We start from the raw sequence: 25316 nt of genomic DNA, 5'->3' as shown, positions 1-25316 counted from the left end.
CACTGAGGCCAGCAGCAGTTGACACTCTGTGCTTCAACAGTAGACTAAAATCTTCTGCAGCGCATTGGCCGATTACTTTTTGACCATCATGGCTGATTAGTGACTTGTTTCAAAACCCTGATGGAAGCTTGATGGAAATCTTGACTGTTTAGTCAATTGAATTGTTACCTTGGAGTACTCCTGAGGTAACTCCTGTTTATTCCGGGTCTGTAGGAGTGAGGGAAAAGGCAACATGACATGTGTGCTAAAGGGTGAGTAGTCCTGGAGAACCCATTGTGGTCCTGCTGTCCTCCTGTATCTCTTTTGCCTTGTGACAGCATCACATAAGGGACTATGCAGATGGGATTGTCCAAGTCCTTTCCAGCAGGTCGCTAACATTGCCTGCTAGAAGGGTGGCTAGCATTTGTATGCAGCATGAGTTCAGGCTGTAGTCAAATGATGTGCAAGAGTGTTTAAATATATAGCACTGGGTCTCAGGAATACTCCTGGGATCAGGGTGCTTACCTATGGTAAGTTGTGAATGTATCATACTAGAAACATGTCACTCAATTTCTTTACTAAAAAAAAAAAGTCGATACTTTAATTTTACTGAATTGAAATGAAAGCCCTTTTTGGCTGGAGAGGAGGGTTCTGATATGCTCTGTCTGTTTGAAACACAGCTGTATTTGAGTTAATGGATTCTCGTATACTGAAAAGTTTTAAAGGAATGATGATTCTTCCAGGGTAGAAAAATACTGTGTATGTCACTAATATACATCATATTTAATAGTAATAAATGGCATCTGTTCAGTAAGCCACAACCATTTTTCACCTGGGGAACATGGCCTTTCACCAAAGAAAGTGGCCTTTTACTTTTGTTTGGTTTCAGCTATGGCATCTCCAGTTTGCTGAAAGGAAAGAGCAACCTAAAGCTCCTTCTCATGAAACCAAAATCTGAAGAGTAGAAGAAAAATAGCCACAATATAGTGAGATACGTTCAGAGAGGTTGTGCTCACAGTCCTTTTTTCCTGATGATCTTTCACATAATTTTCAGTGTGACCAACCCCTGTTCTCCTCTGCGAATTGCTCTCCCATCTGATATTTACTCTGCTCCAGGTGAAGAACAGTTGAGCTGTGACAATGGGGCTTGGTGGTATGACATCTCTGGAAGTGAAGTGATAGCTAATTTTGTTGGAGGAAGAAATGAAAGCTCTCTAAAATGGAAAAGGCCTATTGGATGATTCAGGAAATCTGGGTACGAATGGAATTTTTCAACCTTATCCATGGGCTAAATGTGCTTTACTGAGCAGTTACAAGAGAGCAAAGCTAGGCCAAGTGTATCTTCCATTCCTGTCTGGGGAGGATGAAGCCATTGCCTGGTCTAATAGGGTGTTAAAGTCCAGCCCTACCCAGAGCCTTGTCATAGAATCAGAATAAGGAGGTTTTGTTGTTGCTGGGCATGGTAATTCTTTACAGGTGCCAACTGGAAGGGTTTAAAATGCAAAATGGCATTTCAATGTTTAAGAATAGCAAGTAATTTGATGGCTGTAATAGAAAAGCTTCCAGTCCTTTAGCAATGTGTTCCAGAGCTGCATAACACTGCTGATAAAATTGCCTTTGGATTCCTTGTCTAATATTCCAGCCTTTCTCTCTCTCAGCAAAACACAATAGCTTGCACTAAGCCTCCCTGGGAGGGCAGCTAACAGCACATTTACTAGACACTTCAAACATTTGATCATATTTCTCCTGAGTGTATTTAATATCTGTTAATGTCAGCAGCCCCAGCCTGATCGAAATACCTGCATTGCTGGGAAAATGTTTAATATAAAAAATGACACGGGTAAGCAATCACTTACTGATGTCTTTTGGAAATGGATAGGTGACTACCTAACCCCCCTACCTCGCTCCCCTCCCTGCTCTGTTACCACCCTGCTGCTGTTTGCTTCTCTGAATGCATTAGAGTGGCTATTCTGAGTATGCAGGAGATGCCAGGAATAGTTTCATGTTTCCTGCCTCATCAAACCAAATTCAATCTGTAAAAAATTAATACACCCAGAAGGAACAGTTAAAAGCATCTCCAATCAATTAATGTTAAAATGGGAGCTAGGAGGCTGATTTGTTAAAGGAAACCCAATCCAGCTCAGTGCTTGAGAGGCTGCTGGGGCAAGAGTACAGTCAGCGAGTTAAGTCATAATGTTTCCAAGGGGGAAGCAAAAACGGTTTAGGCTAAAGATATCAATGCGTTATTCCAACTGTTCACTGCTTCAGGCTTAGGGACCCTAAAAGATGCACTGTTTTGGGCTGGGCAAGAAGCATCAGCAGAGAGAGTCTTTCCATAAGGGAATGGATGGCACATGCCCAGCTCTCTGCACTGGACATCTGTGTTTTCTCTTTCTTCCCAGAAGGAGCTGCAATGGGAAATGCGAGGATGCAGCCAACATCCTTGAGATCTGAATACTTACAGTAGCTTTGTGTGTCAAGATGAAATTTGGTGTGCCATCCCTTTGGCCTGTGGTCTTAAGAACTGGAAGTCAAAAAAGATGAAAGAGGGTTTTGGGGTTTTTTGTTGTTGTTTTCCCTGATTTCTGAGCCTCTCTTACATGGAAGAAAAGACTCATACCATCTCTTGACTGCAGAGCTTGAAGCTTTAAGCTGCAGTTTGAGAGGCACATGGGGAAAGCTGCAAGAACTGGCAACAAAGGTTCTCATAGTGGACTTAAACAGAAATCCCAGTAATTTTCACAGAGAAGGATTAAATCTGCAACTCTTTGCTGTCTCCTACGTGAAAGGCCAGTCCTCATAAAAGTGATAACTGAATTCTACTTTTTTTTTTTTTTTTTTTACCTCAAATGCTGTCAGATTGTTTCCAAAGTGTAGAAAAGTTCCAAATTATGTCTGAATTCAAATTCAAATGAAACATTCAAGCATTTTTCTTGCTATGTGGCCTCTTAGAGGAAGAAAAAAAAAAAAAAGGTGGGTACACAACCAGCTGAAGCCTATTGTTATTTTGCCTCTGATTAATGTAGGTCACACTTTTCTTCCTTGCAGCTATTAAGTATTTAGGTCCATTTATACTTTAATCCCTTGTCTTTTTCCTGTTTCTTTGTTGCTGTGTTACATCCTCACAGTCAGATAGCATTGAGATAAGTGGTAGAAAAATGGGAAGAGGGAGTTAACGCAGTAATCCAGCTTTGAAATAATAAAAAAAAAAAAATTGGCCTGAGGTAAGTGCTTGAATCCAGAGAGCTTACTGAAGGCAGAAGGAAGAGAGAGGAAAAACAAATGGGGTAGGAGAAACTGAGGCATAAAGAGAGTAGAGATATTGTGCAAAAGGACCTGAGTCAATATCAGGGTGCTGTACTTGAATGCCGTTCTTGTGAGAAAGATTTAATGGAAATGCATTTCTCTGAGCGTTGACCAGATGAGCCTGGGCTAGGAATAAAGGAGGTCTACTGAAAGCTATGATAGTGTTGCTTGGGTGTAAGTAAGTAGTTTAGCTGGTGCTGGAGTTATGCTGTTCATTGGGCAACTGTGCTCAGGAAGAGCTCCCGCATTCCCCTTTGTCCCTCTGAACAGGAGCCTCGTCCCTGAGAAATGCATCCAATCCATTCACAAATCTTTGCTTCTGAGGTTTAGAGCACGTTGTGGGCTAGATCTTTTCTGAGCACTATGTTCTTTGAAGGAAATGATCTCATCCAAGCTCGCTTTTTCTGCAAAAGTTTTGATACGATGAACTTCTGAGGCCTTTTCTAACCTGGGCTGTTCTGTGATTCTGTGGAAGTTGCAGACACTAGCACCAGCTCTGATTGCAGAGAGGAAGAATCTGTCTCCTAATTGAATTTAAACCATCACCTCTTCTATTTTCTTCTTTATTTTACGTAGAAGGTAACAGCAACTTCCCCTCCAGTTAAATCGGAGGAAACCATAGCTAAAGAACATGGATAAAAACAATTGAGATATTTTTATGTTCTCTATAAGAAGTTTACAGAGAAATATAATTATTGCTCTCCTCTGTCAATAACTGGGCATGTGGCTCCACAGTGCCCTAGGTTACACTTCTGGTTCTTTGCTGTTTGAAAGCCAAAATCAATTTCCCCATGAGATTTTGAAAACAAAAATACAAATTTAAGGAGACTTCTTGGACCTCGTGTTTTCTTTGCCACAACAGATATAAACTGGATTTTGCTGAACAGAAAGCATTTTTATTTCCTTTATCTGGGTCTGGGCAAGAGGAATGATGTTGCTGCAGCCAGGGTATAGGAGACTGCATGACTCAGCTGTGTCCTACACTGGCATACAATAAAACACAGCATGGTGCAGCTTTAATTTTAATTCAAAATAAATATTTCCGTAGCCTACAGAATTCCTTTAATACACTTATCTGGGAGAACACAAAGATTAAAGAAATCCCGCTAATTCCTTTATCTTTCAGATACAGGGCTGAAAACAAAGACGTTCAAACCTTGAGCTAAATAGAAGAGGAAGAAGCCAAAATCTGTGCCAGAGGTTTGACTGCTGGGTTTACTCATAGCTTCAGGTAAGCTTCTTTCCCCGGATTGTTTAGCATTTCAGAGGCCCTCTGTGCTCCTCAAGGAGAGCTGTGGATTACAGGCATAAAACCTTTGCATAGCTCACAGCCCAGGCAGAGGGAGAACAAACAAGCTAATCCAGGGTGCCTTCCAGTCCTGCATCCTGCCTCTGACCCTGGACGGCACCACCTGCTTCAGAGGAAGATGTAAGAACCTCACAGCAGGCAGATGCAGGGTAATCAATCCTTTCAGCCTTGTTCTCAAGCCCCATTAGATCTCATCCTGATCCCTAAATAGTTTGAGCTTGGATTAAACCTTGCAGTACAGTATTTAATACACTCTGAAAATTGGTGTTATCATTAACTCCCATGACTCTGGAAACTAATGTTATTCCCACACAAATACATTTTCATTTTGAATCTTTCTATGTCCTTGGTCTGCTACAGCAATGCATACATAGGTTTAAATGCCTCTTTGCAGAAAGTATTTAATGTTCCTTTATATCTGTGGTTATTTCCCTGTGATTATTTGCTGTGTGTCCCTGTTACAAACCTTTTGAAGAAAGGAATGGGAATAAACAGTATACTCTAAAGATGACACATTTCTTCCATCACAGTGTGGAAAAAAACGTCTCAGGGATATGTTCTTTCTGCAGCCTTAGCATCACTTTGTTAACTTAGAAACAGAGAGAGGCTTTGCACCACTCCCAACCCTAACCCTACCCCAGACCTTAATCCAGGCTGCAGACCTCAGCTGCTTTTGTTTCAGCTTTTCTAGTCATAGTTAGGATGAGCAAGTTCTCACAGCAGAACTATTTTTGCAGTCTGTCCCTTGCCAGCCTCTTTCCAGCACCCATCCAACTACAGCAGTAGCTCTTGCCTCTCTCCCAACACCTAACCCTTCCCCTTGCCCTGTTTGTTAGCACAGCCTCCCCAAAGACATTTTGGACATGTAAAGATTGTCAGTGAAAATGCATTTGCAGTCTCCCTCTTTGTTTGGCATCTCCTTTGGCTCCCCTTTATCTACAAATCTTCTATTGTTAGCTGAAACCCTGTCTGTTTTTCTCATCTCCTGCTCTTTTCCTAGAATGCCTTCTTAGTATCTTCCTTGAATATGATTTTTTTTTTTTTGCTAGTCATAACCCTATTTATCTCATGCAGTAACTCTAAGGAACATCTTAGGAACACTTTAGAGCCTATGAAGAGATGTTATGTGTGTCAGTTCAGCTTGGTCTGCGGTGCTTACATAGAATAGCTCAAACACTTTTTTTTTTTTTATTTATTTCTAACTCAGTTTGGCTCTCCACTATCATTTGTGCACATAGTGTATATGAATATATCTATGGTGATGTCCTGAATTATGTCGTAGTGTTACCTACGTTATATCTCCATACCACCTGTTGTACAGCATCCTCTCCCTAGTCCCATCTGTTTACCACTCCTCCGCCTTGCTCTATGTCCTTTCTTCTTCTCCTTCTTATAAAATTGCAATCTTTCTCTTTCCTCCTATTCCCTCTTTTCTTCTCCTCTCTCCTTCTTGGTGCTCTGGGCTGGGACAGGGGCTAAGGAGCATCCAAGAGACCTGTGTGTATATGCGTGAAATGCAGAGGAGGACCTTCCAGCATGAACCCGCACTGTGAGCCATGGGGAAGAGGGAGGTGGGCAGGGGAGGTGTTGCCCTGCTGTAGGGGCACTATGGTGGCATTCTGCACCAGAAACACTGGGCATGTCCTGCCATGGAGATGAGCTGTACAACAATTTAGGAGCACTGATTGTGAGATGCTTTTCACAGGTATAGGAGGAGCATGCTGCAGGGCTGAGGCCAAGGCAGATACACCATGATGCACAGCCCTTTGATGGCATCTGAAATTCCCATCTCTCACCCAGTGTTTCAGCGTTGCTGTTTTGCACTGACCAGTCATCTCTTTGTCTAAGATCTTCCTGATCTCACCCATCTACAAAATTGGTTTGGTGCTGTTTTTGTTACTTCAGCTGAATCCCTTTTGAGACCATTCACAAACATGAGTAAATTAAACAGTGTGGGATCCTGGGTGAAGCCTTGAGGCTTATGATGTTTGCTAAGGTGAAAATTAGGCTGTTTAATAATGCATTTCTTTGGACTTTCCTCTTCTGTAATGTCTCATCCAAAATATATTTTACCCCTTCCCTAGTGATGTCTTAATTTCTGTATTTTCTCTGTGCCATGTTTGCTCAAAAGCATTTTATCAGTCTGAACAAGTCATGACTTTCCTCTTAACACAGCAAATTCTGAGAGATCAGTGAAACAATTTTGTTTTCTGTGGGCATCATGCTAAACTCTATTTTCTTCCCGTTCTTAATGTTATTTTCAGGGAAGAACGGGTAATATATTCTGACCAGAGGTAGCTCTGCAGACTCCAAAAACCTATTCCTATTACAGTGCTGATCACGCCATCCCTTAGCACTACCAGGCTTTTAAATGAGATCGGTAGTAATTGAAAGAACATGAGAAAGGGCAGATTTCAAGAGCTTAGGGGCTGATTTGCCAAACAGATCAGTACTCGTACCTGGGAGTAGAGGCTCACAAACCTGTTTGGAAATCTGACCCAGGTCTGTGCAGTGACACCTCTTAACAAGCTGGTGAGTCTTCATGGCACAGTGTGGCCCTATGCAGATAACACTCAGCTCCCAGAGATCCGATAGATCTTTCTGGACCCAGCAAATTAGCCCTGCTGCAGAGTAAGGCAGCTTCACTGCTATTTTCCTTGCACTCTGGGGGATAGCTGGAACAGAATTAACTGCATGATCTTTGCCCTGTTCATGGTTTCATGAAGCAGGTAACTTTATGCTTTATGCCTATTTTTGCCATCCGGAAGCTCAGAGAAAGTGCTTCTGGGGGTGTACAAGCTCATCCCCAGTATCAGACAATGAGAAGCCTTCTTTCTGCAACCCCTTCTGCATGGATTAAACCCCCGCATGGATAGCTTCCCTTGTCAGCCAGCGGAGGTGCTGAGTGCCCCAGGCACTCATCAAAATTCCTCCTGCCTCTCACAGCTTCTGTCACCTTCAGGAATGTGAGACCTCTCAGATCAGGCCATTAATCCTGCTTCTCCCAGTGGAGTATGGCTTGTCTGGTGGAATGTGTTTCATTGCAACTGGTTCTTCAGGATGTTGTGACTGACAAAGCAGACTTTGGCTGCACATGTGGATAGCTGGGATCCTGCTACTACCTAACTCTATTGATCTGTTATTGAGTTCAACACTAACTGCTGGTGTAGCTCTGAAGAAGCTCAGCCTCTGCGGGCAGCTGGGAAGAAAGGCAGCCTCAGAAGGGAAATAGGTGCTCCACCTCATCATAGAATAACAGAACGTTCCAAGTTGGAATGGTCCCATAAGTATCATTGAGTCCAACTTTGGGCTCCACAGAGCACCACCCAAAAGTGATGGCCTGGCTTATTCAATGGGAAGAATTCCAGCAGGACAAAAAAAACCCAAACAAACCAAAACAAACAATCCCAACAAACCTGCACTTGGAAAAGTGCTGCTCCATATAGCCCTGCTTCTAAGAGGAGTCATGTAGCTGTTTCAGAGATGTGCCCGAAAACAGTGTTATTAGGAGGGCCAGGGTTTGTTCAGGAGGCTGTGGGATGCAGCCGTTCCTTGGGCACTACAGATATATTTACAGTATTAAAAGGTCAAACAATCCCTTCATTCCCTGTTTGCTTCAGAGAGTTTTGTTGAACATTCTCATTATTCGTTGTGGTATTTCTTTGGTTTAAGAGGATTTCTCTGCACAACCATAGTTATTAGAATGTGGTGTGTGTGCAGTGAATGTGTTATTACTATAACAAGCTTCTCCTCATAGTAGGTATTTTTTCTGAGTGTGAGGCTTTTACTTCAGTTGTGTGTGTGGCAACGCAGACAACATGGGGCAGGTAATGTGGAAAAAAAGATGGAGTAAAATGGGGAAAATACACAAAATTAGTAGTTTAGAGACATGATGACTTCTGCCCCTACCTTTGTTATAGGCTCTGTGCCAACTCTTGCCTTCCCTTTCACAAAAAGGTCAGGAAAATGAGTACTGTACAGCAGGCTGGGGACTTTTAGGAGGGGAACAAATTTTATTCCTCATGCAGTTTTCCCCTAATAGCAGGCAGTGCTTTTGGCCCTGTTAACCTTTACGTGAATTATGCGAAAGCCTCCAGATCTCTAGGTAGTTATTAGGAGACCTGGATCCTCCTATGGGACCCGAGGAAATGGCCACAAGTTGTACCAGAGGAGGTTTAGGTTAGACATAAGGAAGAACTTTTTCTCTCAGAGGGTGGTCAGGCACTGGAATGGCTGCCCAGGCAGGTGGTGGAGTCGCCATCCCTGGCGGTGTTCAAGAGGCGTCTGGATGAGGAGCTATGAGATCTGGTTTAGTGCTTGTGGTAGCAAGGGTAATGGCAGGATGACTCAACTAGATGATCTTGCAGGTCCTTTCCAACCTTGTGATTCTATGATTCTATGATGTTCTTTGTGCTCCTTGTCCAATACACGCATGAAAAGGGATCGCTGGAGAGGGTGACAGCAAAACACAGTGCAGAAATGCAAGATAGGTAAAGGCAATGAGGGCTTTCATAGGCTTGGGAACAGTAGGAACTCTGGCTTTATCAGGTAGCAATAATTAAAGATATTATAATGAAGCCAGGGAATCAAGAGCATTATGTCATGATTTCTACTCTGTATTTTAAAAGCTACAGCATATGGACCTGGATAAGGGTCATTACTTCCATGAAGAGTTAACTAAAGAGTCTGTTAAACATCATCTATTAGGATAACATAAACCTAAGAGTCTTAAGAGAGTTGGCTCAGGAAACGTCTGGCTTTAATGAACCTGGAATTGCTGGTGTTACTACAGAGGACCACAAAGGTCTTAGGTTTTGCCAGTATTACAGAAGAGTGTGACGGTTTTTAGGATAATTATATGCTGAGCAACTTGATGTCAGTGCCTATCAAAATAATGCACAGGAGAGTATGAGACTTGGCTGCTAGCTAGAAATACAATTAATACCAGGTAACATAGCTTTCAAGGAGGTAGGGCTTACTAAAAAGAACAACTTCAATTTTTTCTGTTTACAAATTTGGCTATCAACAGCGACTGCTGAGAGGTAATATGCTTTTGCAATGTGTTCAGCAATGTGTAGCCCAGCACAACGTATTGGCTTGAGTCAAAAGAGGGAGAGCATGCTGAGTGATGGGAGCAAGGTTTTTATAAAATAGCCTGTGTCCAGTGTTATTTCAATTTCTCTATCCATGATCTGGAAATAAATATAAAACTGCTGCTGATAGAATCTGAGAATGACACACAAACTAATGGAGTAGTGAATAAAGATGGGAACAGAGTGGTTGTGCAGAGTGATAGGATGGCACAGTGCCTGTCTCAGTGAAACACTTTTTAATGTTTAATTGCCAAATGCCGAGTCATCTACCTGAATTCCTGGAACAAGGAGCTGTTCTTATACAGGCAACTCTTACTCATTACAACCCTAACATAACTTTTTCCTTTCTTTTTTTTTCTTCCCCTTGAAATATCTGTTAGATGAGTGTGATACTTAAGTTTGGATCTTACCACGGATGGTTTTGCCAGCGGTCTTTGCCAGGTTGCCAGGTTTTCTCTGGTTGTGTATGTCAGTGCTAGTCTCTTACAGGTGAGGCTGACAGTGTTGTACCAGTGAATCAGACTTAATGGGGGTGTAGGTGACTGTTGAAACCTACTGTATGCTCGTCATTTGTCACTCTGCTACTGATACCCTTTTCCTTATGTGCTTTTTCTGCCCAGGGGCAAGCTAATCTAAGTGACTTATATCTTCACCAAGCTCTGCTCGTGACTAAAGATTCATGTTTTGGCTGATAAATTACACGTAGTCAGATGTGCAGTTGAAGTTTCTTGAAGTACTTTCTTGGACAACTGCCCTTCCCAGTTCATTATTTGGGCATTCTTATACCATCTGTCCAAACGACAAGTCCAGCTTACTGCAGCTGGGTCTTCATTAATAGACTCTCAGGAGTCCATCTTCATGCTGTGAGGTTTGAAGGATGATTAGCATCTCATACCCTCTTGGCCAGAGGGAGAGAAAGACACAGTATCAGAATTTCTCCAGCAGGTGTTAGTTCTGCAGTATCAAAGACTCACATTTCTACAGAACAACGTAAAGGTAATAGAAGGAGAATCTGTTGAATACTAGGAATACCTTGATTTTCCAATGGAAGAAAAATAACCACAAAAACTGTTAAGGGAGGGAGAAGTTGTACATTTGGAAATTGGATCCATTGATAGAATACTGTTTTTGTAGGGATTTTTTTTTTTTTTTCCCCATTATAAATAAACAGCACTTGTCCAGACAAGCCTTATGGAATCTTTTATGGTCACAGATTTTTAGGACATTGTTTTCACATCTATTTTGATGGATGACTGTACCAGGCAAATATCACTCAGGTGCTGGGCTCCAGTCCTGGTTTGCAGGATGAGGCACTTTTCCTCCATCACTATAAGGTTCTTCCCAGCACATGAATACACTGACAAAGCTCTGACCCTTGGGTTTGTGTCAGCTGGTGAGACTGCAGCCTAAGAAATCAGTTAGCTTTATTAAAATAAAGATTGAGAATCAAACCAATTTCTGAAATTTGTTAATGCATTTGAATTTCTTTAAAATGCATAGATGTTGCACAGACTTTGAGAAAGCAACCAATGCATATGTGAATTGTTGTCTGTTTCCTTCCAGAAAACTGCTTCAAATTATATACAGTAATATAAATATCTTAGTGGTTGTTGATTTTTATTTATTTATTTTTTTTGCCTGTGGTGATCTCATTGAAAGGAATGAAGTACTGTTAAGTGTACTAGTTGTATGTATCTTTTAGAACTTATTTGGTGGATTATGAACTGCTTCCTACTTCTGAGTAATTAGTGATATCTATGTACCAGCATTTGGATTTTTAGCTATCCGAACCAGCAGCCTGGGAGGGACTGTGGCAGTTCCCATGGGATAGGCTTTGGTAAGAGAGGAGGAAGCAATTGTATTTTCTCCTGTGTTTCCTTAGAGAGCAGTGACTCAGGACGGTGTGACAGATATCATACCTAAGTCTGACTGTAACACCAGAAGTAAAAGCAGTGGTGTAAATCTACGTGGTAGTGACAAAAGAGTTGAAGTCTCTCTGTCTAAAAATCCCCAGCATGTGGTTGTTGTGCCAGATCTTTTTACAGGAGAACTGATGAGTATGAAAAGAATCAGGAGGAAAACATGAACCTGCTTCATGCTGTGATGTAGTGAAAAAATAAATCCCTCTGGAGACCTGGATCTGAACTACCATCCTAAGGTTAGGGGGTTTCCATTTTGCTGCTGTCTTCACCAGCTTGTAGGAAGGCAACAGGTACAAGTCTCCTTTAGCAAAAAGTACCTTGCTAGGCACAAGCCAGTCTTCCCAGGCTCTTGATTCTCCTTCCTTTTCTATTATTTTATTTTGTTTTGTTTTGTTTTGCTTTGTTTTGTTTTGTTTTGTTTTATTTTATTTTACTTTTTTTGTAGCAGGTGTCATACATATCCAATCTGATCATCAGCTAACTGATCACCAGCTGAATGTATTGTGGATGACACCCTGTGTTTTCCAATAGTTTTGGGGTAAAACTGCCTGAGCTGCTGCATGGGTCTCCTCTGGAGGCATCTCTTGGGCACAATGAGTCCATCCTGCCACCATCAGCAAGGTGGGAGTCACTGGATTGTTTCTTCTTGACAGGGATCTGGTGCAGGCTGGTCCTGATACCCAGACTGGGCACACAGTGCTTCCACAGCCTGAGGGGCTGCTTTGTCTCTCCATGTTGATGAAACCTCAACATCTATAAATATTTCTGTCCTCCAGAGAAGACATTGTTCGTGTTGCACTACCTATGAAAAATGTTTGCCCCAAAGCTTATTTGTGGCTCCATTAACCTAAGGAACTTGTCTGAATGCTCCATTTGCCTTTTAAATAAAGAACAAATTATTGTTGAGGACTTGCATCCCTATCATTTCATGTTGCTTTCCTCATTATGAAAAGAACATAAGGGTCCCTGATCATTATTTCTGACTCTGTCATTAGCAAAGGTCTGGAAAGTATGTTTTCACTCCATTAGCCTTCAGAAATGAAAAGAATGATTGCATAAATCAAGAATAATTATTTCAACCACATTTTTTCATGCTTTGCTGTGGAACAGGCTGGGCCCTAAACTTGGTCTGACAAATTAATTTCTATTATTTGCGTTTTCTAGAAAAAACACACCATGTTCAGGATTTAGTTAGTAATGCAAATGACTCTGTGGTTTTATGTGCTTCTCTGGCCACGTATGACAAACAACAAGTTGCTTTTAGTTTCCCTCATGAAATCAGCCAATGCTCCTGTGATTTATGCCTGGAGCAGTGTAAAAGACATTCCTAGATCTGTCATAGCCCTTTTGCTTCTCACAGGTTTGTGGACATTTGTGTTAAACAGGGTCACCTCCTCTAATTGTATCCTTCTGTAATGATGTTGAAGTTCACTCTTACCTGCCTGTGTGATGACATGTGAGTCAGACTGTCTGAACAGTCCTTTTCATGTTCAGAGCAATTTCTTTAGTGTAGAGAAAGGATGAAATGAGTCCACCAATATTCCTGATTTTCCTGATTGGTAAAGCAAAATGCAGCTGTTTTTCTTCTGGTTACAACATTAATACTTGCTAGGTCCCTGATAAGATCTGGAAAATTGCCACAAAATGGGTTTGCAGTTCATGACCTCTTCATGGTACCTTTGGGTGAGACAGAGTGTGCAGGAATGGGAAGCAAGTCAGGGCCAGTGATGTGGATTCTGACTGCCCCACCACAGTTTCTTATCAGCGGATACAAGCTGCTCAGCAGCACCTTCAATCAACTCTTCCAATTCCAAAAGGAAAGCAATAGCTACTAAGATGCTATGAGAAATAATTCAGGGTTATTAGCAGTCTCAGACAGAAAAAGTATTATTTCTTATTTTGACAAAAGATGCCCTTTGATTGCTGGAGATAGTAAAGGTAATTACAAAGCAGCTGAGAGCTTGGAGTGAAACTGGGTTGAAGAAGACTATTTACTTCCCTTTTTCAACTGCAATAGCCTTTAAAACCCCTACTTTGAAGTGACTAATGAGCCATTTGACATGAAGGAGTGTGCCTCCTATAGTTCAGTGCAACTCCTTTAACAGCAAGTAGAGTTGTTTAACTGGAGATTTTGGTTGAAGTGAGATAGATCACATTTTTCCTGCCAGTGAAAAAGCTGAGTTGAAAATGTTTTTTGCTTGTTTGTTTGTTGGCTTTGTTCTTGTTGCTGTTTTTAACTGGTCTGTGTTTGCTGAATGAGATGTGGATTACAGCTTGACAACATAGTTCTGTGCATATAAGCATTCAATAAGAGACAGAGGTGATGAGGACAAAAGAAAACCCGGGTGATACTGTGAATCATGATATTGTGCCAGAATTTTATGTTAATTGCATGCCTTGTTTTTCTCACCTCTGAGAGTGCTAGTTCCTAGGAGAGGAAAGAGTTCAAAAGCTTGACTCCAGCAAACTCTCAGAAAGCCTGCAGTCATTCACTCTCAACTATTAAACCAAACCATAAGCTGAAAGACAGAGAGAGATGTCCTCTACCTGACAGTGCTGTAAAACAATGAATATGCTCCCTACATCCTTTGGACAACTTTAATGGAAACCAGAAGAGAATCTAAGACAGAAGAGGCCTCTGACCGTCAGGGTCAAAAGGACAGCATCAATCCTGAGACCAAGGAATTCTTCTTAGCCTTGAGATTGACCTGAACCTTAAAGAATCTGAGCCAAGGTCTGTGGAAAATAAGAAGTGATCTGTGTTGTGTTAGTTCTTAAAAGCAGGCACTAGAAAGATTGGCCTCACTGTCACTTTTTGCTGGAGGATTCATGGTAGAGGCAAAGGCCTTGACAAAATAACTCAAAGGAACTATGGGTATGCTTATGGAGCTGTGAGATTTGGACCTAACCTGCAAAACTAAATGAGACAGGGACTTGTCCAGCTCTGGTTCTTTATCAGTGACAGATCAGCTGAGCAGGTGCTTTGAAACATTTGGATGATAAGCACCAGGAGCTCAAAACGGACATCAAAGCTAGAATCATCACAAAACAAAGCAGAGTGGAAGTAGAGTTGGAAGAAGAGATAAGAAACATTTCGTTAAGGGCTTCTAGAAGGTCATACTGTGCTGTCTAATAGTTTTTGTTGGCCTTGGATTCCACATGTTGGTGCAGGGCTTTTCCACCCTCTGCTTTGCTCTGTTCAAGTGAAATGTTTGAAGGTATATTTGGAGACTTTTTCCTGTAGTGGACCAACGGTAAGGCCCAGAACCATGAGGAACTCTTTTGTGCTCCGATTTGAATGCTCACATGCCCATCTTCAGTTTGAAGGGCACTTCTTCATGAGCTTCCTCTGCTGGGAGATTCACGTGTGGGTTGCTGAAGCAGCCTTGCTGAAATGTGTCTGTATTGTAATTAATAAATACATTAATGGACTTTTCATTGCATTATTAGGACATTTCAAAATTTGCTCTGGGAAACCTTTCAACTCGATTAAATCCACCTTTGTCACAAGATAAAATGCTCTTCATAATGAGCTCATTAACATTCAGACCGCAATTCAACCCCATCCATTAACAGCTGGCAGGCAGGAGTTTCCAAAAAGACCCTAAAAAGCATTATCTCTGACCAGGGGCTGGTTTCCTAAATGTGTCTGTTAGTCCCATGTTGGATGGTATCCATTTAAATGGTACCCATTTAAAGATACTGCCAAGACCAGCTGTGATCAGGCAGGGATCTGGAAAAGTCTACCAGGAGTTCCCACCCTGCTATTGGGGTGTTTGAAATGAAAACTGCCCTGAGCAGAAGATGCCAGACCCATGTGGCAGACATGGGCGATTTCCTCCTCTCTCCTCCTTGGCCAACTTTCATTGAGAGCCCAAGTGTCAGCTGCTCGGATGAAGTGTGTTAGAGCCGGGCGTGACGATTAACTGTGAATGATAACAACGGTGTTTCAGTGGTAGCTAATAGGCTTCCAAGCTTAATCTCTCTCACTCTTACTGAGATAAAGAATAGATAATTCTTCCGTTACAATGATTGCATACTAAAGTTTGTATTTCCTCCATCCTGATGAGCCATGAAGCCTGGTTCCACCCAGCAGCACTTCAGAGGCCCAGAGCTGGGGTGCTGCCAGGTCAGGATTTCACTGGATCTCTGCTGACTTTCAGGTCTGTCTCCTGGAGCCAGGTGATTACAAGGAATTAATGCCTTTATACTTTTGTTCTGTCTAAAAAAGCAAATCTCTGGCCAACTGCTTGTATGGAGGTAGGGTTTGAGGCAAATTGAAATCATCCCCAAGTAGTCTATTTGAGTCTTCAACTTTTGGACAAAACTCACGACTTTGGGGCAGCATTTATTGATTTGAATACTGAGAACTGTCAGTTATGAGTCTGGCACAGGGAAAAGAGCTATAAAAGTGTCAACCAGCTATGAAGCTCAGCAGAGAGGCTGAAGACTGGGCTGGGATGATGACTTTCTAAGCACCAAGAACAGCTTTTCTGGATGGGATGAAAGCCTGTCAGTGATCGGGGTAAATGAAAAGCTTGACCTGAAGATTTGAGGCTTCAAGCAGCTGCTTTTTAGCATCCCAAATACTGCGGTGCCCGGGCTTAGCAGTCCATGCAAGAATGGGCTCAATGCGTAGCTGAACTTTGGTGAAACATGTATTAGTCTTCACTGGAAGAGGAGGCTGAGGGGAGGCCTCATGGCAGGGTACAGCTCCTCACAAGGAGAGCAGAAGGGCAGTGCTGAGCTCTGCTCTGTGTGACAGACAAGACCCAGGGAACGGCATGGAGCTGGGTCAAGGGAGGGTCAGGCAAGGTTAAGGACAGTGTCCGCACCAGAGAGTGGTTAGGCATGGGACAGGCTGCCCAGGGCAGCGGGCATGGCCCCAAACTGCTGGAGTTCAGGGAGCATTTGGACAATGCTCTCAGACATTGGTTTTGGATGGAGTTGGACTCAGTGATCCTTGTAGGTTCATTCCAACTCGGGATACTCTGTGATACTATGCTTCTGTGAACAAAGCAAGTTGAGTTCAGTAGGGAGAAATTGCTTGTAAATGAAACCTGGGCACCCTGCTTGGCTTCAGAACATTGCCAGCCACGACCAGAGCCCTCCTTCCATCGCACCGTGACGCATCAAGTAGTAACCTATGGGGAAAGCGCGGATCATCTCATCATCTCATCACTGGCACGGATGAGAGTCCCACAGCTGCGTATTTCAGGAGTTGCCCTTAGCTTCCTGAATTCTAACAAAAGAAAAACTGTTTCTTTTTTAGCTCAGCTCAAGTCTTGCTGAACTGCCTGGTAGGAGGTCAGATCTTTCAAAGATGTCTCTTACATCCTTTTTGACCAGCCCTGAATACATGGTCTTGAACAAGATGTGTGCAGTGCTAGTGGCTCATTCAGTGAGAAAATACTGATTTTGAGGACAGGCATGAGAGTAAAGCAGAATATACATCCCACTATAATGTGATTTAATGGACAAACAGCCATACATTATATTTAGGTTTTTACAGCTGCTAAACATGTTAGTACTTAAGCATTCAATGGGATTATAAGCCTTACTTCTTTTAAAATGCTGAGCTTCAGAGGAAGGCTATTTTCTTACAGCATCTAGCATCACGTCTAAAGGGTGTGAGATATTATTTTTAAAAATGTCAAAGCAGAGTTCATCCTTCATGTATTAAGCTTCATTCTATTTCAATTTTTGCATTTTCTCCTGCACAGAATTCCCGCTCCCTTCCACTCTGCCCCCGGTATCCCAGCTGTTCACAGTTCCTTGGCTTCAGCTTTATGAAATGAAGCCAAGAAACAAATTTCAGCAAAACCAACAGAATTTGCAATTTGCTCTACCTTTTCCAGGGAGAACCTTCTATCTGTGTCTCAAAATTTACTTTGCCATAGCAGCATTCCTCTAATCATGCCTTATCAGTTTGTTGAGCTCGTATCTTTATATCAATGGGACCCCTACAGATCTCCTATGGAGGAAGCAAAAAATGCTCATTATATTCACAGCTGGGCTGTCCTGAACCTCTCTTTGAAAATCAAAGCAGTTCAATTATTATTCTTATTCTTCTCTTTTGCTCGCTTCTGCATTGCTGGTTTTATCAGGGAAATGAGATGGGCACCCAAATACAGGTCAAGGTTAGGATTTACTCAAGGTCTGTTTCTAGCAAAATACTGATCTTACTGGGCTTGGGCATAGCTTTGGCAACCCTCTGGAGAAAGACTTTTATTTCTTGCCTTACCAGTGTCATACCTTGAGTGGCCTTAAATCCTCAAGATAGCAGAAAAACAACCCAGAAAATTGGATCATATCCTGCTGGGTGAGTGATTCGCATAGTTCACTGTAGGATTTGTTGAGCTATAGGAATTGTCTCAAGGAAAAAGAGAGGCCCACACGGCTGGGAGAAGAGGAGAGAGAACAAATACAAATTTGGTAAGGCAGGATATCCCTTCTTTTCAGCAGAAACAACTATGTTGCCTGAGCTGCCCCTGTACCGAGCCCCGAACTTGCCTATGGTGGAGCAAGTTCATCAGCCCCTCCTGAACACATGGTTCATTTAGGAAGTGGAAAAGATATTTTATCTCTTATCTATTTTTATCTATCTGACAAGTTTGTAGAGACAAACAGCAGTCCTCCCTCCAGACACTTCCTTCTCTACTCCTTCACTCTCTTTCCCTTTGCACAGCTGCAGGCTGTTCCTGTTCATGGGTGGCATAAGAGAGAGGCTCTGAGTTTAGAGCCAGCTTAGCACATACAACTGGGAAGACTTTCCTTCATTCTAATTGACCCGCAATTCTTTTTGATGCAACCGAGGAGGTAAAAACCCTCTACCTCAATAAAACTCCACTTTCAGCATTTTGTCCTCCAAGGTTTAAATTTATCACATGTACATTTCTTCCGTTCAGGCTTTTCCTCCAGGCTCCATGTTGTCTATTACTGTGTTTAAAAATGATCTGTGTTGACACAGGACTGAGTGGGCACTTTGTATTATCAGCTCCGGCACTTGCCCATGTCCTTTATTTCAAGCAACAAAAATGTATTTCACAGCAAGACATTTTCTTGAAAGGTTTTCCACTGACAATCTGTCTAAAAAGAGATGCTGCTGAAGAAGGCAGAAGGCAGGGTTTCTCCAACTTGTTTGGTGGAGTTATTGAGGAAATTGCTTGGGGCTTTGAGGCTGCTGCCATGGACCTGCGTGCATGCAGAGGAGCTTGCTATGCACTGCTCTCTCTTCTTCAACAGCAGGCTCTTTCTTTCCACTGCTATTGGTAGAACTGTCTTTAATTATCCTCTTTGGACTTCTGTGCGCAATAATCAGTAGTTAATTACAAACAATTAAACAAATTGATGTTCTAGGGTAATAGAGAAGGGTGACAAAGAGAAAAGAGCTGGAGCTGATTCCAACAACAGACAGTGCTGATGATGGGGCTATAGGGCATTCAATGGGAGAGGGCTGCAGTGAGAACCAAAGTCTCTTTCCTTTGTTGGAAATTTGCATTTGCAATTTACTTTGGCATTGCCATCTCTGCTGTAAGATATCAGCTCAGTTTTGCAGGCAATTCTGTTAATTTCCTGTAGTCTGATGGGAAAATGGCTCACTGGAGAATGGCAGATTCAAAGGCATTGCTGCTGCTTGTCCTGGAGTCGCACGGGTTTTCCAAGGTATCTCAGAGAAGAGCTTTCAGGCTCAGGAAGTTCAGGTTGAATATTGGGAAATTTTTTTTATCAGGAAGTGTAATAAAGCATTGGAACAGGCTGCCCAGGGAGGTGAGGGAGTCATCGTCCCTGGAGGTGTTCAAGAACCATGTGGATGTAGCCCTGAAGGATATGGTTAGTGGTAAAGATGGTTGGACGAAGTGACCTTAGAGATCTTTTCCAACTTTAATGATTCTACGATTCCAGTGGGGAGGTGAAGGTTTCATAGAAGTGGCCCAGATGTGTGGCAGAGCTTCTTCCCAGGAGCATCAGCCATACTAGAGAGAACTCTTGAGCCTGAGGTTTTTGTCATATGCCCCCTGCATGAAGGATGGCACATCTTAAATTGTGCACTTGTTTATAGTTTGATGCTAACACTAGCAAAGGGAATTAATGGTCTGTCTCTGGAATTTTTTTGTTGTTCTCTCCTTGCCATGGTCTCGGGTGGGAGGCAGAAATTTCTTTCATTAGCGAGAGAGAGCAATCTTGTTTTGAATTATTACTTCCTAATGACGTTCGCTCAGTACCCCGAAGGCACGTGGGGGAGGAGGAGCTGCTTACATCCCCCCACCCGCGTGCAGCCCCACTCGCGTGTATTTGCCCACGGCCATCGGGCCCCCGAAGCAGCCAAGCCCTGCCCACGGGACCCACGGGGCTGGAAGCGGGAGCCGCGGCTCCGAGCCGGGCCGGCAGGGGGCAGCGCTGCTCCGGGCACTCGAGCCGGGCCGAGCCAAGCCGAGCCGGGTCGAATCGAGCCGTGCAGAGACGAGCAGTGCCTGGGACTCATCCTGATCCATCACTAGGAAGTGATTTTCCGTGGCCGTGCTCCAGGCTCTGTGTAAATTATAGCGTTCCTCCTGCCATGCGCCTTCGTGGTATTTTCCTTGGGGTCTAAAATATTAATTAAAAAAAATAGCCCTTTTACAATGCACCACTATATTAAACTTACAACGCTGTAAATCGGCGCCGTAAAACTGTAACTCAAGGGCTGGGTGTTAGACAATCCTGACACGCTGCTGTGGGAGCGGCGAAGATCTTAACAAATTGCATCATATACAAGTTTCTGCAATGAACATAAAACTTCCCATTTTGTACCCCCATTAGTTGGTTTTTACAGTATTTTCAGGGGCAAAAACATAAAAATGGCAAACAATGCAAACAAGCAAATCAATTCTGAAAAATAAAAGTTGATGTGAGCCGGCATCCAGAAACTGAGTGACAGTTCGGCTTTCCTCTTTGCTTGTTTGTGTATTAGGAATGGTTTGAGAAAGCTGAGTTAATTTAAAAGTATTTTCCCTTTAAAAATATTTTCCCTTCAGCTTCTTTGCCTCCCACACGCACATCAGGACGGGTACTGCTATAAAAAGTATGGCAAAATTGGTCGTTTTTTACCTTATTTTCAGCGTGATCTCCAGATTTCTACCCCTCAAACGAAACCTGTGTTTTGATCCCTATTGCTTTTTGTGGCTCACAGACGCTCTCAAGGGGCTTATGCCCCCACAGCAAACAGCAAACACTGACTCAGTCTGCCCATTTTGTTTTGACCTTCAAAGTACTGCCCTGCCTGTTTCTCCTCGCTATCGGAACCTTGGCAAGAAGTTTTGTGATCATAAATAGAGGTGTCATTACAAAGCAATAACACGGGCTGTGGCTCTCCCTCTCCCTGAGAGGTGGGCAAGGGTACACAGCTTGTTACTTCTCCCTTTCTGTGTGAGGGAGCTGAGAGCTACAGTGCGTTCTGAAGTTTCCTGAGACATCACAGATCAGGTCCTCTGGCAAAGAGGGGAAGCAAGCACTGAATATTCTGATGCGAGTAACTTGCCCGCAGTGAAGAAAATCCTTTAATGTGAGCATGGTGTAGGTAATGCAGTATTTATTTACCGCAAAGAAATTGTAAAGAGCACAGCATTGATTTCTTGGGTTTTATTTTTCAGGTCACTTTCACGGGGCTTGGTCTGCTGGGGGGATTTTCTGAGAAGCATTTGAATGGCTGAAGACCTACAGTGCTGACCCCCGACCTGAGCAAGGTTTGCTGCTTGCAGTATTCCTGGAATGACACAGGAGCTCCTGCTGGAGTCAGGCCAGGACATTAAACAAAGCTGATTTTGAGGGCAAGAGGACAGATCTCCTGCAAAGAGATACTGATCACTCTGCAGCATTTGACTCTGTTGACCGTGAATCCTTGCTGGGCCCCATGAGGAGAGGGGCTGCCATCTGGAGTGAATGATTTGGTGGGACAAAGCTGTTTTGGAGCAATGTGAACATATGCCCCATGGCTAATTGTGGTGCTGTCCCACAGGGACCAATGCTTTTCCCTTTTCTGCTGACCTACCTGAGCACAAAGTCACTGTCCCTGGAAGTGTTCCAGAGCTGTGTGGATGTGGCACTGAGGGACATAGTGGGCATGGTGGGGGTGGATTGATAGTTGGATGAAATGATCTTAGAAGTCTTTTCCAACCTTAATGATTGTGTGATTCTAAGGTGTGGGAAACAGTGATTTTCCCCAACCACTTCAAGAGCATAATGTCATTGTGCCATACCCTCTCCTCAAGCTTTAAGAGGACACATAGTCAAATGCAAATTTCTAGTCTGCGAAAGTTTTAGTAGTCTTGACCGAAGTATCTTTAAGACTTCACCTTATCAGCATTTTCTGAATTATGAGGGAGTCTCTCCATGTCCCACTGCAGCAAAAGGTAAGATGGGGAAAAGGCAGCTCTCTGGTATCCTTCTCCAGCACTCAGTGTAAGCATTGGTTAGCTGCAATCTAAAGTGTGCAAAAAAGACTCCTCATCTGGGATAGCTAGAACTTGCCTTTCAGAGATGCCCAGCATCTTCAAATTGCTTTGTACTTCTCAGGAGTGGGGGATGTTCAGTGCCTCTGGAAAATAGGTCCTTTGTGACTGGAGCAAGGTAGCACCGTGTTTCATCCTCTGTGTTGCAACTGGCCTTAAGGGTTTTCAGCCTTCCCATCCCACATGCTGGCCTCAGAGTGGCTGGCAGGATGGTGTGGTTACTGATGCAATGCATAATCTTTCTTTTCTCCCCCCTCTATGTAATTCTCATCTTCAATGTTATGTATGTTTAAGCCATACACTTCTAGAAAGGAGTGTTAAAAAACTCAACTAAATTCAGAATAGAGAGATGAAAAGAAGCATTCTGTGGCTTTGGCAAAGCTGGCGGTACTAAGGGGAGAGACAATCCCAGGCATTCTTTGCTATTGAAGTTAATTGCAGGCATCTAGGGTTTAAAGACCTTGTGTTATTGATGGGGGTGTGCTAGCAACAGGAGGGATTGACTCTAACATTAAACTGGAATTTAGCATGTACAGTACATTATCGAGAGAAAGAAATAAGAACAAATGAGACTGTTATTATCTTTTATTATTATCTTTTAATTCCCCCCATTTTCCTTCTGTATGCTCACTCTCTCAGCCCTCTCTCTTTCAATAATTACAATAATCAACTTACAATGATAACAGAAATAATCTCCTGCAAGATAGCTAAACAAACCACACGTTATCTGTACTCAACTGTGCTCACTTACAATAGGTATATCACTTATGGAAAAGCCAATAAAGTTTTAATTAAAAAAGCGTGTAGGTTGTCAGTTAAGATGCAAAAGAGTGTGGAAATAAATGCAAAGTGGCCTATAAATTGCTTGGTATTTGAGAGAACGGGTAGGAGGGCAAAACCACCCCAAACAAAACCAAACCAAATGAAACCCTCCAGGTCTGAGGAACTCTATTTATGTTGCTCTATACAGAGCACTAATTGCCTGGGAATTCAAAAGAAGGGGGAAGGGAGAATCCTCCCTTGAGCGACAATCACATCCACCCACCTCCGTCAGCACTGGTAGCAAGCGCGGAAAAGTTAATTAAAGATTTTGCATCTCACAACCGCAGCGCTGGATTGATAGCTCTGGAACCTGAGATAAACGAAAGCTCTCCCACACTGTATCACCAATACGCCTCCAACCTTACCCTGGAGGCACCACCTCTGGGGATTACATGTTTGGTTTCCCTGGTATATGCAGGGCCTGGCCTCTGCTAAGACTGAAAGAGGACTGACAGATGCAAACTGATATGTAGGTGTTCATCTCGCAAGTGCAGGTCTGCATTCCTGTGGCAGAAGTCATGGTGGCCTGAGAAGGCTTCAGTATTTCTGTGCTGGCTGTTCTAAACATGCCAAAAGAGTGTCACATGAAGGCTATTTGGCACAGAAACCACAGAAAGAAAGAATTGGTGCACAGGTGCTGTGAATGTGAAACAGTTCTTCAGCTGACCAAAGTGGAAGGTCTGCTGGAGCCTATTGCAAAATGAAGAAAGTCTACAGTTCACAACGTGTAGTTCCCCGAGTTTGCCTTGCTCCCCGTAGTCTTCATCTCTTTTGGTTCTGGTGTGAGATCTAGGCTTGGTCTGCTTCAATCACTTCTTGGAAGACTCCAAGCTCTGTTGCTGCCAGTTATCAGTGGGAGGAGATTTCAGCAGCAATGGGAAGATCAGCGTGGGTCAATGGTTATGCTGTGTACAGCTCTCCCTCAGTGAGTGAGCAAATGCCTCCTGGGATTGTATTCTAGTTGCAGAAACAGCCCTTTGGATAACAGCATGATAAATGCCTTTGTGGTGTGAGGCAGTGTTGGAAATTTCTTCTTCTTGCTTGCTTCAGGTGTAATGGGTGCCTATCCCTTGCACAGACTGCCAAAATGAGCACTTTCATGTGGAGAGAAGAGAGGCCACGAGGTGGAAGGACCGATTGATTTCCTCTTGGAGTACATTGCAGTGGTACACCTCCTGCCACGGGACACTGAGTTTTGAAGCTGTTATAAATAGATAATGCTTACATATTTCTCTTTACATTTGCGGTGACCCACAGGCCATGCCTAATTACAGAATCACAACAGCCTACGGCAGGGCATCGAGGATCAGCCTACTTTAGACAAGAAATTGAGGCAATAGTATTAAAATGCATGACCAGGGTTAGAGATGAGACGTCAGTGAGAAAGCCAAGGTTGAAACATCAGACTTACATATTCCCAATCCTGTGCTTAACTTGTGTCTCAGGCAAAGAAATTGATGTTAATTGATGTTCGCTTTCATTGGAAGATCTCAAATTGTTTTGTGTCCTGATTTGCTATCCCTGTGCTACTCTGTTGTAAGCCAGTGGTCATTCAGAGGTGAAAAGGCTGCTCTGTGCTGCATTTTTGTACGACCTCTATGACCTCCAGCTCCTTGCAGGGAGGACGTGGCTGGGGATACTCACTGCTCTGTGGGGGCTGCAATGGAGGAATGACAGAAGACACTGAGGAAAGGTGGACTGCAGGAAGAAGGCTGGGTAGAGGTTGAGAGGATGTAGTATGTCAGTGGCACGTGTCATAGCCTCTGGGCAGCGTGGCCATACATTTGGGGGACTTTGGGATGTGAGGGGTGTCCGGAAATACTGCAAGGAGGTCCTTGCAGAGAGGAGGCTGCAGTGTCTGAGGTGGGTAGGACCACTTTGAGAAGGACTGGGAACAGAATCTGGACAAGGGAGAATAAAAGCTCATCCTTGTTGGCTTTCTTCAGAAAGAGCATTTCAGCCCCCACATTTTTACACCAGGCACTGAAGGAGAAGCAAGCTGTGGCCATCGGGCTGAGTCCAAGCCAAGACCCTTTGGGACCAGCAAAGAGGGGGCTAGTACTTAGGGACCTGATTGAGTGCTCTGACACTAGGCTGCATGATTGTCCTGGGAGAGCTGCCAGAAGCAAAGTGGCTTTGACATTCTTGCCATAGTAAACCCCTCACAAAAGTGTCCCAGTCTCACAAAAGGCATCATCCCTCAGAAAGCAGGAAGGAGAAGGCCACTATTAGCAACCACTGTGGAAATCCAGGGGCTCGCATCCAAGGCCAGATGTGGGTTCCCAGTTTGCCTCTTCTATGCCATATCCACCAGCAGTGAAAAGGCTCTGCTTATAGCAGGGGCAATTTCCTCTACAAATGCTTGTGAACAGCAGACATGACTTCTTTTCCCCTC

The 25316-nt window shown here is 43.3% G+C and overlaps 1 long non-coding RNA gene across 2 annotated transcripts in view; it reads left to right on the top strand.

Annotated features, from left to right (window-relative positions):
- LOC128087043 (uncharacterized) overlaps positions 1–23877 on the top strand; it is a 63103-nt gene extending 39226 nt beyond the window's left edge. For both annotated transcript variants that reach the window (XR_008209641.1, XR_008209664.1), the window contains 2 exons: positions 4412–4516; positions 21242–23877. This is a non-coding gene — a long non-coding RNA (uncharacterized LOC128087043). The remainder of the gene's footprint in view (positions 1–4411; positions 4517–21241) is intronic.
- Positions 23878–25316: the final 1439 nt, after the last annotated feature.

The sequence above is a fragment of the Tympanuchus pallidicinctus genome, unplaced genomic scaffold, assembly GCF_026119805.1.
Source record: "Tympanuchus pallidicinctus isolate F22 unplaced genomic scaffold, pur_lepc_1.0 scaffold1, whole genome shotgun sequence".
Classification (NCBI taxonomy): domain Eukaryota; kingdom Metazoa; phylum Chordata; class Aves; order Galliformes; family Phasianidae; genus Tympanuchus; species Tympanuchus pallidicinctus.
This window is presented reverse-complemented; position numbering and strand designations above follow the sequence as displayed.